We start from the raw sequence: 16,775 nt of genomic DNA, 5'->3' as shown, positions 1-16,775 counted from the left end.
AGATAATATCTCCTTTCGTCGTTAATATCAACCATAAAGGAAAAGGGTAAAGTACGAGAGTCATGCTATTAATTGTCCAAAGCAGGGATGGAGAGTGAGCTAGTGAGGTAGGCTGCAGTGGGTTTGCTGGTCAATACATATACTGAACATGTAACCACAGTAATGGTGGTCAGTAAATCAATGAATAAAAATGTAATATTGACAAATTAAACAGAAATTGTAGACCTTTAATCTTTTCCAACATGTCAACAGACACTTAACTTCAATTAAGTATGAAACATTTCACAGCGTTAACTTTCTCTTTATCCCTGGTTGATGTACATTTCAGAGCCTCTTCAGTGTGGATGGGGTATAGCAGACATTTTCAACAACAAAGACAGCACTTCCTGTTTGTGTTCTTTACTCTGTTGAACTCTTTTGTCTTCATTCCTAGTTACAACACATGGAACCACCGTTAACATGCAAAACATTCAGTCAAAACAAAACAAAGCGTAACACGTTGTAAATAATATCAATGCGGTATGACGAATGACGAATTAGCCATCCATTGTGTTATATCATAAATTGTCTTACATGCCGTCACTGTTGTCAAAAGATTCTAAACATGTTAAATAAAGTTACTAACCCAGTCAGTCTTTGGGCCACATCCAGGTTCTTTATCAGTGGCTCACATGAAGCAGTTGTTGGCTTTGTTGAACTCTGAAATCATAGGCATGAACTGAACATATGGTTGTCCCACACAACTACATAAAAATAAAGAATTTACATTTACTTTGAATTAAATGTCATTACATACCAGACATTTTTAGTATATCCTCAGCCATTTCTTTTCGCAGTTGCTCCATGTGTTTTTGTGAAGGTCCTGTATCAATTTGGGAGGGGATGTTGGGGAAGTTCTGTGCAACGTCCTTGGCCGTCTACAACAAAAAATAAAATAGAGTTTTTGACCTAATTGTCACAAAACAGCTAACCATTCATTATTGAAAATTTAACTATCAAACCTGCATTACAAAGACCCCACAGCTGAAGGTGACCTGCTGCATGGTGTGAGTTATTTCCCCTCCTTTCCACTTTATGTCCGCCCAGTCGTCTTTTCCATGGCAGGATCTTCTCATTTTGAAGTATTCTCCTTTTTATGTAAACATAATGGAATTATGATTAGTTATAGGCAAATGAATACACAAGCCAAACTTGTATGCTGTTTTCCTTATCCCTATAATCTAGTAGTAATTTATTAGTAGAGGTCATTTCCTTTATGCCACATTCTACACACAGCCTAAATTATAGGCGCTGAACCATTTACAGGACAATAATAAAGTAACATATAGGATCCAACGCTATCACAGAGTGAATAAATGTAGAGCGTTTGTAGACTTTAAGAAAAACATATGAAGTGACAGTTTCATCAGTACGGGCTTAAAGAAAGTCATATCACAAAGATCACAGATGACAGTGTCCACCAAATCTATGACAACAGAGAATGAATTGGAAGCACCAAAGTGTTTGTCAAAATAAGATCTGAAAATGTCAGTTGTTGAACATAATACTTCTATTTGCAATAGCAATTTATGATATATGCAGTTGAGGAATATTCCATGTACCAACACTACAAGACGGACGTATGACATTCCCACATACAGTATTTTTTACATTTTTTATTCCACCTTTATTTAACCAGGTAGGCCAGTTGAGAACAAGTTCTCATTTACAACTGCGACCTGGCCAAGATAAAGCAAAGCAGTGTGACACAAACAACAACACAGAGTTACACATGGAATAAACAAACGTACAGTCAATAACACAATACAAAAGTCTATATGCAGTGTGTGAAGTAAGATTAGGGAGGTAAGGCAATAAATAGGCCATAGTGGCAAAATAATTACAATTTCGCAAATAAACACTGGAGTGAGATGTGCAGAAGATGAATGTGCAATAGAGATACTGTGGAGCAAAAAAAAAACACACAAAAAAATAACACTATAGGGATGAGGTAGTTGGATGGGCTATTTACAGATGGGCTACGTACAGGTGCAATGATCTGTAAGCTTCTCTGATAGCTGATGCTTAAAGATAATGAGGGAGATATGAGTCTCCAGCTTCAGTGATTTTTGCAATTTGTTCCAGTGATTGGCAGCAGAGAACTGGAAGGAAAGGTGGCCAAAGGAGGAATTGGCATTGGGGGTGACCAGTGAAATATACCTGCTGGAGCACGTGCTACAGGTGGGTGTTGCTATGGTGACCAGTGAGCTGAGATAAGGCGGGGCTTTAACAAGCAAGGACTTATAGATGACCTGGAGCCAGTGGGTTTGGCGATGAATATGAAGCGAGGTCCAGCCAACGAGAGCATACAGGTCGCAGTGGTGGGTAGTATATGGGGCTTTGGTGACGGAACGGATGGCACTGTGATAGACTGCATCCAATTTGCTGAGTAGGGTGTTGGAGGCTATTTTGTAAATGACATTGCCGAAGTCAAGGATCGATAGGATAATCAGTTTTACGAGGGTATGTTTGGCAGCATGAGGGAAAGAGGATTTGTTGTGAAATAGGAAGCCGATTCTAGATTCAATTTTGGATTGGAGATGCTTAATATGAGTCTGGAAGGAGAGTTTACAGTCTAACCAGACACCTAGGTGTTTGTAGTTGTCCACATATTCTAAGTCAGAACAGTCCAGTGTAGTGATGCTAGGCGGGTGGGCAGATGCGGGCAGCGATCGGTTGAAGAGCATGCATTTAGTTTTACTTGCATTTAAGAGCAGTTGGAGCCCACGGAAGGAGAGTTGTATGGCATTGAAGCTTGTCTGGAGGTTAGTTAACACAGTGTCCAAAGAAGGGCCAGAAATATACAGAATGGTGTCGTTTGCGTAGAGGTGGATCAGAGAATTACCAGCAGCAAGAACAACATCATTGATGTATACAAAGAAAAGAGTCGGCCCGAGAATTGAACCCTATGGCACCCCCATAGAGATTGGCAGAGGTCCGGACAACAGGCCCTCCCATTTGACACACTGAACTCTATCTGAGAAGTAGTTGTTGAACCAGGCGAGGCAGTCATTTGAGAAACCAAGGCTGTTGAGTCTGCCGATAAGAATGTGGTGATTGACAGAGTCGAAAGCCTTGGCCAGGTCGATGGATACGGGTGCACAGTATTGTCTTTTGTCGATGGCGATTATGATATCGTTTAGGACCTTGAGCGTGGCTGAGGTGCACCCATGACCAGCTCGGAAACCAGATTGCATAGCGGAGAAGGTACGGTGGGATTCGAAATGGTCGGTGATCTGTTTGTTAACTTGGCTTTCGAAGACCTTAGAAAGGCAGGGTAGGATAGATATAGGTCTGTAACAGTTTGGGTCTAGAGTGTCTCCCCCTTTGAAGAGGGGGATGACCGTGGCAGCTTTCCAATCTTTGGGGATCTCAGACGATACAAAAGAGAGGTTGAACAGGCTAGTAATAGGGGTTGCAACAATTGCGGCAGATAATTTTAGAAAGAGAGGGTCCAGATTGTCTAGCCAAGCTGATTTGTAGGGGTCCAGATTTTGCAGCTCTTTCAGAACATCAGCTATCTGTGTTTGGGTGAAGGAGAAATGGGGGAGGCTTGGGCAAGTTGCTGTGGGAGGTGCAGAGCTGTTGACCGGGGTAGGGGTAGCCAGGTGGAAAGCATGGCCAGCCGTTGAAAAATGCTTATTGAAATTCTCGATAATCGTGGATTTATCGGTGGTGACAGTGTTTCCTATCCTCAGTGCAGTGGGCAGCTGGGAGGAGGTGATCTTTTTCTCCATGGACTTTACAGTGGCCCAGATCTTTTTGGAGTTTGTGCTACAGGATGTAAATTTCTGCTTGAAAAAGCTATCCTTTGCTTTCCTAACTGCCTATGTATATTGGTTCCTGACTTCCCTGAAAATGTGCATATCGCGGGGGCTTTTTGATGCTAATGCAGTACACCACAGGATGTTTTTGTGTTGGTCAAGGGCAGTCAAGTCTGGGTGAACCAAGGGGCTATATCTGTTCCTGGTTCTACATTTTTTGAATGGGGCATGCTAATTTAAGATGGTGAGGAAAGCACTTTTAAAGAATAACCAGGCATCCTCTACTGATGGACAGAGGTCAATATCTTTCCACGATACCCGGGCCAGGTCGATTAGAAAGGCCTGCTCGCTGAAGTGTTTTAGGGAGCGTTTGACTGTGATGAGGGATGGTCATTTGACCGTGGACCCATTACTGACGCAGGCAATGAGGCAGTGATCGCTGAGATCCTGGTTGAAGACAGCAGAGGTGTATTTAGAGGGCAGGATGGTCAGGATGATATCTATAAGGGTGCCCGAGTTTACGGATTTGGGGTTGTACCTGGTAGGTTCCATGATAATTTGTGTGAGATTGAGGGCATCTTGCTTAGATTGTAGGACGGCCGGGGGGTTAAGCATATCCCAGTTTAGGTCACCTAACAGTACAATCTCTGAAGATTAATGGTGGGCAATTCATTCACATATGGTGTCCAGGGCACAGCTGGGGGCTGAGGGGGGTCTGTAACAAGCGGAAACAGTTAGAGACTTATTTCTGGAAAGGTGGATTTTTAAAAGTAGAAGCTTGAACTGTTTGGGCACAGACCTGGATAGCATGACAGAACTCTGCAGGCTGTCTCTGCAGTAGATTGCAACTCCACCCCCTTTGGCAGTTCTGTCTTGGGGAGAATGTAAACACGTACAGAGGCATTTTTCAGCTATGATTTTACCACTCAGAATCCAGAATGGATATGACAATGTGGCCAGCACAGGACGTAATACACCCTTACAACAATCTACTTTTTGATCTTCTTGACTTCTTATCTGGTAAACTGCTTCTATGTGTCAAGAAAATAGCCCCAATTAGGGGTTAGTGTACTCCAGTAAAAAAGGTCTGGTTTAGATTAAAAACTATTGCCCTGTGTCCCCGTTCATAGGGGCATGAGAGACTAGTCAGTGGTAGAATTGAGTTGGCACTTTATTGGCCCAAACACCCATAGACCCACAAGGTTGAGGTTACTCATGGACAGTAATTAGTAATACATTTTTTTTGCATTGATGCATTGCGTCTTCTAACTGTCCAAGAATAGGGTCCAAAGTGTTAGGAAATATTTATTCCCATAAATACAAAGGAGGCTGTCTCTCCTCATACCTCTGGCACTTTAGTCAGACTGTGCACCACAGAGCCAATCAGGAGAGAATACATACAGGTCAACGTTGCCAATTGAAAGTCAAGGGGTGTGTCTGTGCCTTTTGGATTACTCTCTCTTTACAGAGAACCCCTGTGGTTCAAGTCTGCTCTGCGCTTGTCTGAAAGTGACAGAGCCAGCAGCCAAGAGAGTTTTTCACAGTATGTCATAAAAAAGTATTACAGTTATGAATGTATGTAAAATGCTAATATGTATTGGATCCAGTACAATGGAATAACTAAGACCTGAATTTGAATGCAGCGTGTTTCGATTCCTCCTTCTCTTTCTGTCCAGCAGGGTCAACCAAAAACACTTGGCCTGATGGTTCATGCAGATACTGTGGAAGCAATATAGAAATGTATTGATCCCTTAAATGATTTTACTATTAAATGACCCATATCACAACCCTCATACCTCTTCACAAAAATGTACCTAAATCAATTTTGGAAAAAGGATTTTACTCACAAAAGACGTAGGAATTTATTTTCCCAGTTAGAAATAGTAGGCCATGCATCAAATAACTATTTTCATCAGAAAAATTAACCCTCAAATGCAATATTGTATTTTCAAAGTTGTCTGCAGGTGGCTTGTTGTGAATGCACTCAAATATCAAGTCATTATCAGGTTCTGTAAACTGCGTTCTAATACTCAACGTAGAAGGATTTGTCTTAATGTACAGTATATGAAAGTGATGCTATGAAAAGGATTCTTTCACGTTATCAAGCTCAGTGTGACTGACAAATCACTGCCTATTACTGTGATTAAAAAGAGCATATGAAACATTGTTTTTCATGAGGCCTACCTGTGCTCCTTCCTTTAAGCACCTCTGTTTAAACACCTCTCCTGTCATTGATCCATACAACATACAGCCATTTGCGGATCAATTCATTGTCCATGTGAAAGATAGTTATTGCGAGGATGGAACATTTGTTGACTTAAACATTTTTTTTAACACGCATGTAAAATGAAGTCCTGCAAAGCTTAAAGATTTAAGTCCAATAGCATGAGATGAAAGTAGACAAACATCAGAGTGAGCGATATGAAGGTATAGTCAGTGGACATTCTGAACCTTGTTTGAGGTCAGTAGGTCACATAACCAAGGAGCTATTGAAATTTTACATTTGGAAAAATTCATGTAAAAACGTGTAAGATGAAAATGGACAAACTAAAGGGTGTGCAATGTGTAGGCCCACTCAGTGGACATTCTGAACCTTGTTTGAAGTCACTAGGTCACACGACCAAGGAGGTATTGAAACCTTACATTTTGAAAAATTCATGTAAAATCTTGTGAGATGAAAATGGACAACAGAAGGGTGTGCAATATAGAAGGGTGGTCAGTGGACATTCTTAACCTTGTTTGAAGTCAGTAGGTCACATGACCAAGGAGCTATTGAAATTTGAATGTAAAAAAAGTTTGTACTTTGTTTATGCTCCCCAACTAATTCAACTTAGAATACAAAATGCTGCTCACATTTCCACATGCTTATTAGCTTTGGAAGGTGAATTAATGTCCAAATCGTGAAAATAAGACCTGTGCAATGTTGTGCGCAATTTTTCCAACATTATGACACTTATTTGGAGTCTGTGGCTCAAGTGGTTTGAAAGCTACTGAGGTTTGAAAGCGTGAATATCCGTCAAATATCCAACTTGAAACTGTCTTTACCTCGGTAACGTGTGACTGCTTAAGACATGACCTTGCTTTTGGGCCGTTTGCAGAGACACAAATTAGACTCTCATTCTCCTGAACAGACTGAGGACTAATGATAATGTTCTGGATATCCTGATAATGACTAATGAAACCACAGACTTCAGTCTGTTTAATGCAGGACCAGGCCAGGGAAGATTCAACAATACTTACAAAAATACAGTCTACTCTGCTATTTATTTATATTATATTTGTAAACTCTGTCTGTCTGTCTGTCTGTCTGTCTGTCTGTCTGTGTGTGTGTGTGTGTGTGTGTGTGTGTGTGTGTGTGTGTGTGTGTGTGTGTGTGTGTGTGTGTGTGTGTGTGTGTGTGTGTGTGTACTTAGTCTGACTTTAGATTTTAAAGGGCCAAGGTTCCCATGGCAACTGATTAAAACCCTAATTAAAGCAGGAGGTTTAATTAATTAGCTGGTGTGTGTGTGTGTGTGTGTGTGTGTGTGTGTGTGTGTGTGTGTGTGTGTGTGTGTGTGTGTGTGTGTGTGTGTGTGTGTGTGTGTGTGTGTGTTCCAGAACCAAATGCAAGAGACTAGAGTTGAGTAGAAGCCAGAGCAGAGTGTCTTGTCTCTGGCTGGGTAGAGTCCACGGAAGAGGAGAGTAGGGTTAGAAAGAAAGAAAGAAAGAAAGAAAGAAAGAAAGAAAGAAAGAAAGAAAGAAAGAAAGAAAGAAAGAAAGAAAGAAAGAAAGAAAGAAAGAAAGAAAGAAAGAAAGAAAGAAAGAAAGAGGAAGAGAGGGAAGTAATGCAGTCAATTTCAGCGCTGGACAGCTCTTAACACCAGAGTATAAATAGATTACCTATTTTAGAGGCTCCTTCAACAGTCTATAAAGTACACTCACACACACAGTGCAAAGCTCTACCCCCAGAGAATAGACGGAGGTATCTGATTAGCATCTCTGTTGGCTCCCTTTATGATTTTTATTAGGATCCCCAACAGGCGACACCAATGGTGACAGCTAGTCTTACTGGGGCCTGACACATAACAAAAAAGACATTACATACAAAAATACTTCAGAATTGACATGCATTAAAAAAAATAACATAGACATTACAGACTTATTTATAAACAAATATTTTAAAAACTACAACTAAAGTGTGTGTGTGTGTGTCTGTGTGTGTGTCTGTGTGTGTGTCTATCAGTTACACATACATGTCAGTACATACACATAAAAAGTAGGTCACATGGGGGAGAGGTATTGTGCTGTGAGGAGTTGCTTTATTTGTTTTTTTAAATCAGGTTTCTGTTCAGTTGACCTCTATGACAAAAAAGAATTGATGCAGTAAATCTCTCCTCTGCTTTGAGCCAAAAGAGACCAACATGGATATTGTTCACATTGAAGGGCATAACGTGCTGCTCTGTTCTTGGCCAGCTGCAGCTTTTCTAGGTCCTTCTTTGCAGCATTTGACCATCTCACCGGGCAATAGTCAAAATTAGATGAAACGAGGGCTTGCAGAACTTGTGGTTGGCTGTGGTGTTAAAAATGCTGATCATCTCTTTATCACAGACATACCTCTCAACATCTTTACAACAATTGAATCAATATGCCTTGACCATGACAAATTATAGTCTAACTCTTCGTTAAGGGTTGCAGTGATTTCACTAGCTGTGGTCACAGACAATATAATGTTGAATCATCAGCATATAAAAACCCACAGGTTTTGTTTAATGCCAGTGGTAGATCATTACTAAAAATAGAAAACAGTAAAGGAACAAGACAGCTGCCTTGCGGAATACCACACTTTACATGTTTTACATTAGAGAAGCTTCCATTAAAGAAGCCCCTCTGTGTTCTATTGGATAGATAGCTCTCAACCCATGAAATGGTAGATGTAAAGCCACGACAATTTATTTCAGCCAATCATCAGTCATTTGTGTCAGTGCAGTACATGTTGAGTGCCCTTCTCATGTTGAGTGCTCTGTGACGTAGTAGAGTAGTGGCCAGAGGGCACAGACTTAATGTATTGTGAAATCCATTGTAAAATGTATTTTAATATTTAAAAATTGTATTATAATGTTGTCACGCCTGCCCTGGCACTTGAGAGCACCAGGCTGCACATCATTACGTGCATCAGCGCTCATTGGACTCACCTGGACTCCTTCACTTTGTTGATTGCCCCCTCTATATCTGTCTGTTCCTTAGTTTGTTCCCTTTGTCAGCATTATTGTCGTATTGTCGTTTTGTTTTCCCCTGTCCAGACACTGTCCTGGTTTGTTTCATGTCCATGATTTATTAAATATTCACTCCCTGTACCTGCTTCTCGTCTCCCAGCATCTGTTCCTTACAAATGTATACTACTGCCTTAATTTTTGCTGGACCCCAGGAAGAGTAGCTGCTGCCTTGGCATCAGCTAATGGGGATCAATAATAAATACAAATAACAATAAGCATGCTGAAAGTCTGTTGTTAAATTTTTCACAGAGAAATAGCATTGTATCTGGTCAAACACATTTTTTTCAAAAAGTTTGCTAAGAGCCGGCAGCAAGGTGACTGATCGGCTGTTAAAACCAGTAAAGGGCACTTTGTTCTTAATTTGGGGGTCCTCCGTGGATTACAGTTTTTAGGACACTGAGTGTTTTTTTAATGGATTCTGTCTTACAATGTGCCCCTAACCACAGATTTTAGGACCCGATTACTGTGTACTCCAATTGTAATCTTAACCACCAGGGGGATAAATACATACAGTGCATTCGGAAAGTATTCAGACCCCTTGACTTTCCACAAAATGTTTATACGTCACAGCCTTATTCTAAAATGTATTAAATTGTGTTTTTTCCTGATCAATCTTCTACACACAATAGCCAATAATGATGATTAAAAAACAGTTTTTGTGAAATTTTTTCAAATGTATAAAAAATATGAAAGATAACATTTACATAAGTATTCAGTACTTACTCAGTACTTTGTTGACGCACCTTTGGCAGCGATTACAGCCTCGAGTCTTCTTGGGTATGACGCTACGAGCTTGGCACACCTGCATTTGGGGAGTTTCTCCCATTCTTCTCTGCAGATCCTCTCAAGCTCTATCAGGTTGGATGGGGAGTGTCGCTGCACAGCTATTTTCTGGTCTCTCCTGAGATGTTCGATCGGGTTCAAGTCCGAGCTCTGGCTGGGCCACTCAAGGACATTCAGAGACCTGTCCCGAAGCCCCTCCTGTGTTGTCTTGGCTGTGTGATTAGATTCACCTGTTGGAAGGTGCAGGTTTTCATCAAGGATCTCTCTGTACTTTGGTCGGTTCATATTTCCCTCAATCCTGACCAGTCTCCCAGCCCCTGCCACTGAAAAACATCCCCACAGCATGATGCTGCCACCACCATGCTTCACCGTAGGGATGGTGCCAGGTTTCTTCCAGATGTGACGCTTGGCATTCAGGCCAAAGAGTTCAATCTAGGTTTCATCAGACCAGAAAATCTTGTTTGTCATGGTCTGATCCTCCTGTAGGTGCCTTTTGGCAAACTCCAAATGGGCTGTCATGTGCCTTTTACTGAGGATTGGCTTCCGTCTGGCCACTCTACCATAAAGGCCTGATTGGTGGAGTGCTGCAGAGATGGTTGTCCTCCTGGAAGGTTCTCCCATCTACACTCTGGAGCTCTGTCAGAGTGAACATCAGGTACTTGGTCACCTCCCTGACCAAGGCCCTTCTCCCCTGATTGCTCAGTTTGGCCGGGTGGCCAGCTCTAGGAAGAGTCTTGGTGGTTCCAAACTTTTTCCATTTAAGAATGATGGAGGCCACTGTGTTGTTGGGAACCTTCAATGCTGTAGAAATGTTTTGGTACCCTTCCCCAGATCTCTGCCTCGACACAATCCTGTCTTGGAGCTCTATGGACAATTCTTTTAACCTCATGGCTTGATTTTTGCTCTGACATGCACTGTCAACCGTGGGACCTTATACAGACAGGTGTGTGCCTTTCCAAATCACGCCCAATCAATTGAATTTGCCAATGGTGGACTCCAATCAAGTTGTAGAAACATCAAGGATGATCAATGGAAACAGGATGCACCTGAGCTCAATTTCGAGTCTCATAGCAAAGGGTCTGAACACTTATGCAAATAAGATATTTCTAAAAACCTGTTTTTGCTTTGTTATTATGTGGTATTGTGTGTAGATTGACAAGGGGGAAAAAGTATTTAATCAATTTCAGAAAAAGGCTGTAATGTAACAACATGTGAAAAAAGTCAAGGGGTCTGTATACTTTCCGAAGGCACTGTATCTGGTCCTATACCATGTGTATGCGTACACGTGTGTGTGCGTGAATGTACGTGTGTGTGTTTCCATTGTTTGTGCATTATAGCTTTGTGGGAAAACTGTTATCATACACTAATGCACCTGAGAGCTCTGAAATCTATAGCCATCATCTAACACACACACACACAAACAAACACACACACACACACACACACACACACACAAACAAACACACACATTGACATTACTGGAAGTGCCTCAGTCTCTCCCTCTCTCTCTCTGATAAACATCTACGAGAAAAAATTCCCCTTTTTTATCTCTGTCAGGAGAGAGAGATTGAGAGAGAGAGACATATTGAGAGAGTGAGAGAGAGACATATATATAGATATATATATATATATATATAGAGAGAGAGAGAGAGAGAGAGAGAGAGAGAGAGAGATGTAAGTACTACTCCATTACCTGTAGGTAATTCACATTAATGTAAGCTGAGATCAATGTGAAATTGAACTGTAAATGGTTATAATGGTATGTAGGCCAGGCCTGTGTGTATATGTTGTGATGTGCTGTTAGACCCACACTGTAAAATAAAACAGTCATTTATATGGGCATTTTGGGCATTATCAACAGTACAATACTGTGAAACATTAAACTGCAGCAAACTCTAAATGATAGTTCATAGTGGGAAAATGTTGTGGCCAGAAAAATAATTGCTGTATTTGCATATTTTTGGAGCGCACATTTTTTTGGGAACACTAGTGGGTGCATGGTATTTTTGTTCTGGCTCAATAACATATTTTGAGGCGTGCCTTGTCAGAGGCTATGTTTGTTGCACCTGTTAGTGAGAGTGCTGTACCAATTTAATTGGTATGCGGTATTAGTGCCCTATCAATTTAAAATGTATTGGGGACAGATTGGAGTGGCAGCAAGTCTTAAACCATTCATGGTTGAGCATTCTGCCATGTCATGTTGGTCTGTTTGGACTTTTAGTTGGAAGCCTTTGTTAATAAGGCCTCTAGAAGTGTAAGTAATAAAAAACACCATATATTCATTGACATGCTGTAACCTGCTTGCGAAAATTACATGTAATTACAATAAAATACTGTGAATGTAACGTCTGTCGTCGGAAGAAGACCAAGGTGCAGCGGAGTTAGTGTTCATAATTTAATTCAGAAAGAACACTATATAACTACAAAACAAGATACAACCAACAGCTAAACAGTACTGACAGCTAACACACTGAACAGAAACAATTACCCACAAAACCCCAACGGAAAAACATGCACTTATGTGTGACTCCCAATCAACAGCAACGAACATTAGCTGTGCCTGATTTGGGAGCCACACACACCGCCCAAAACAAAGAAATACAAACACATAGACACAAAACATAGAACGCCCACCCAATGTAACACCCTGGCCTAACCAAAATAAAGAACAAAAAACCCCTCTCTATGGCCAGGGCGTTACAGTGAATTAGAAACCCCATCTCCCCTCAATGAATTGAATTAATTCACTCATTCATTACGATTACAGTAGCATTTACTTTGTTACTGTATAATACAGTCAATTCTACGGTATTGTACTGTGTCATTCCACAGTTCTTGCTTTGATTCTGCATTTAGATTACAGTAGGTGTACTGCAATATGAAAAACAGTAACTTACTTGCCAATGAGCTGCTTTGAAGTTACTGTCAAATTCATGGCAACCCCTTTAAGCGCAGGGTGGTGGCTCTCCTCCAGGGGATCGCTCCGGAAAAGAGCGCATTCAGGCCTTAGCCTACCATGGGGTAGCATTGATCTATGTTGGCTATTATGGCCAATCTTTCTCCATGTATTCCTGCACATTATTGTTCGAGCCCAATTCCACTTTTTATTATTAACTAGTGTGTGTGTGTGTGTGTGTGTGTGTGTGTGTGTGTGTGTGTGTGTGTGTGTGTGTGTGTGTGTGTGTGTGTGTGTGTGTACAACCGGTCTATACAGTAGATTCTGTGTATACAGTACAGTAGAACAGCAGAAGATAAGTCAGTCTACCGAGGTGTGCAAGGATGCTGCAAGGATGCCGGCTGGCGCGGGTCGCCATGGTAACTAAAACACCGGTTCTCTAGAAATCCGTTGTCGGTGCTTAAGGGCATGAGCAGAGATGAATAAAGTAATGAGATGATGAATTATTGTCGGTAAAGCGGAAGGCCAGGGTAGGGTACTTTACATCTGTGCATGTGAAGATACAGTTGATAGCCCACTAGGCCTACAGGTTAGGTAACCTAACATCTGCATGGTGTCGTCTGTCAACAGCCCTCGATTGAGGAATAATTCAAAACGAAGAATATTTGGTCACTTTTACAGACCTACCGGTTTTTACGTATAAACCCTTATTTACAAATAGCCCAATGGACATCGATTACATTTACATTGAATGCAGGATCCACCGCTCTAGTACTAAACTGTTTCTTAGCGAAGGAACCTACCCTGTAGCCCTACAGGCCTACTCTGGTTTCCTTTAGGCCTGTGTAATAATAAACAGATATGGCAAATCAGTTGACTTGATTAGAGCGCCAAATGCGCACGCCCGGTCAAATAGAATTAAGCATGGCACTAAATCCAAACTAGCTTCTTCTTCGAATACTTCCCCAGTTTCCCACTTCACTGCACTCCACTCATTCCACCTTTATTTTATTGTCCTTTTGGCTACTTCATTTTCTTTACTTGAATTAGTCTACCCGGTTATCAAAGATGGAGAGACAAGTAATCCTTAATACAATCCGCGCAGCATCATGCGCGTGTTCGGTGGCAGTCCCGCGCCGCAGCTGAGTTCCCGCGGGCAGCACTGTTGAGCGCTGGAGAGGGGAACAGACCTGCATTCTAAAGCGGTGCGCTTTTTCTACGGTTCTCTCTCTCTCTCTCTCTCTCTCTCTCTCTCTCTCTCTCTCTCTCTCTCTCTCTCTCTCCTCTCTCTCTCTCTCTCTCTCTCACTCTCTCTCAATCTCTCTCTCACACTCTCTCTCTCATCCACATTGCAGTCCTGTCACGTTCCCTCTGCTCCCCCCATCCGCCTCAACCGCTCCAGGAGAGGAAAGGAGAGAGGGAAGGAAGAGTGCAGCTGAAAAGCAAACAGACATGTCGACAGCCAACGCATAAAGTCTCCCATCGGCTGTTCGTGGATTTCTTCGCGGGACCAGAGTGAGTAAAGACCTCGTCTCTGCAGATCCACTGCCGCTGTATGGTTCTTAGCGCTAGTGGGAGGGGAAGGGGGTGGCAGACAAAGGCGAATATAAATGGTTTGCGTTAGTGCCAAGGATTTAGTGCCTTAATAGGTTATATTAATGACTATTTGGACACGCACTAATTCTATAATTTCAATTGTGCCCAGTAATGTTACTAATTGACATTCCTGTATGGATATAGCTATTTCCATAGTCTTGGTTTTGGATGGTGCGTTGTGTTTCTAGGGAAGAGTGGCCGGGTTGCGCCGGGCAGGGAAAGCTCTGTATCGGCCCTGGTTGGACAGTGGGTTCGTGAGGAAAGGTAGACGCTGGGATTATGTGACATGAATATGTGTTGTAATAAGCAGCTGCCGCGGTCATTGCTCGTTGGTTTGCGCCAGGGTGCAGGGGATGGAGAACAAGAGGAGGTAGGTAGGAAGGAAGGAAACAAGGAAGGAAGAGTCACGAAAGAAAAGCAAAGTAGGTCTAACCACACCTGTTCTGGATGCATAGATGAGTGGATGGATGGATGAATAGATTTCTGTGAGAGAGAGATGAAAAATGAGAGAGGGTGACAGGAGAGAGAGAGGGGCCTGAGTTATTAGCCAATCGAGTGGCTAGAGCAAGTAAACAGTGTTGTCTTGTAGGTCAGACAATCATTATCCAATGAGGACCAAATTGCAATACTTCAGTAGTGTCTATTTAAATATTGATCCAGCACAATATGTTTAACGTCATAATTATAGTGTGAAAAGGATACTAGAGTCCACTCAATACAAACCTGCATGTATTTATCCACTGAATACAAACCTGCATGTATTTATCCTCTCAATACAAACCTGCATGTATTTATCCACTCAATACAAACCTGCATGTATTTATCCACTGAATACAAACCTGCATGTATTTATCCACTCAATACAAACCTGCATGTATTTATCCACTGAATACAAACCTGCATGTATTTATCCACTCAATACAAACCTGCATGTATTTATCCACTCAATACAAACCTGCATGTATTTATCCACTGAATACAAACCTGCATGTATTTATCCACTCAATACAAACCTGCATGTATTTATCCACTCAATACAAACCTGCATGTATTTATCCACTCAATACAAACCTGCATGTATTTATCCACTGAATACAAACCTGCATATATTTATCCACTGAATACAAACCTGCATGTATTTATCCACTCAATACAAACCTGCATGTATTTATCCACTCAATACAAACCTGCATGTATTTATCCACTCAATACAAACCTGCATATATTTATCCACTGAATACAAACCTGCATGTATTTATCCACTCAATACAAACCTGCATGTATTTATCCACTCAATACAAACCTGCATGTATTTATCCACTGAATACAAACCTGCATGTATTTATCCACTCAATACAAACCTGCATATATTTATCCACTGAATACAAACCTGCATGTATTTATCCACTCAATACAAACCTGCATGTATGTATCTACTGAATACAAACCTGCATGTATTTATCCACTGAATACAAACCTGCATGTATTTATCCACTGAATACAAACCACATGTATTTACCCACTGAATACAAACCTGCATGTATTTATCCACTGAATACAAACCTGCATGTATTTATCTACTGAATACAAACCTGCATGTATTTATCCATTGAATACAAACCGGCATGTATTTATCCACTGAATACAAACCTGCATGTATTTATCCATTGAATACAAACCTGCATGTATTTATCTACTGAATACAAACCTGCATGTATTTATCTACTGAATACAAACTTGCATGTATTTATCCGCTCAGTACAAACCTACATGTATTTATCCACTCAATACAAACCTGCATGTATTTATCCGCTCAGTACAAACCTACATGTATTTATCCACTCAATACAAACCTGCATGTATTTATCCACTGAATCTACAAACCTCTTTCTCTCACACACACAGACACACACATACATACTCTCTCTCTCTCCCCTTCTATTTCTCTCCAGCCAGGGAACACTGTGTGCAGGGAAAAGGAAGGCTTTTGATACAATCAATATCAATAGATTTGAGCTATTTCACTTGGAGCTCTCCTGTGTGTGTCTGTGTGTGCGTGTCTGTGTGTGAGAGAGAGCGAGAGAGAAAGAGAGACACGATATAGCCTTGACTGACTGACTCACGGTTTCTCATGGTTACGCAATCAATCCTCTCTCTTCAGCACAACATTCTGCTCCTCCTCTCCTCTTTTCATAAGACCCTCAGTCCTCTCTTTTCTTTTCTCCTCTTATTTTCTCTCTCTTCTGCTCCCTCTCTTCCTCTGCTCATTTCCCCCTCACTCCAATCTTCTATTTTCTTCTCTTCCCCCTTCTCTCATCTTATCTTCCCTGCTCTCCACTCTTCTTTTCATATCTATCATCCTCTCCTCTCCCCTTTCTTTTCCACTCCCCTTCTCCTCTTCTCCCCCTTGTCCTCTTCCTCTCATTCCATAATCACCTCTCTCTG

The 16,775-nt window shown here is 41.4% G+C and overlaps 1 protein-coding gene across 1 annotated transcript in view; it reads left to right on the top strand.

Annotated features, from left to right (window-relative positions):
* Positions 1-14,077: 14,077 nt before the first annotated feature.
* The window catches only part of LOC106574487 (SLIT and NTRK-like protein 3), a 28,318-nt gene continuing 25,620 nt past the window's right edge, over positions 14,078-16,775 (top strand). The window contains exon 1 of the mRNA XM_014150393.3: positions 14,078-14,249. The gene's annotated coding sequence lies outside the window, so the exon portion shown is untranslated. The remainder of the gene's footprint in view (positions 14,250-16,775) is intronic.

The sequence above is a fragment of the Salmo salar genome, chromosome 16, assembly GCF_965601325.2.
Source record: "Salmo salar chromosome 16, fSalSal1, whole genome shotgun sequence".
Classification (NCBI taxonomy): domain Eukaryota; kingdom Metazoa; phylum Chordata; class Actinopteri; order Salmoniformes; family Salmonidae; genus Salmo; species Salmo salar.
This window is presented reverse-complemented; position numbering and strand designations above follow the sequence as displayed.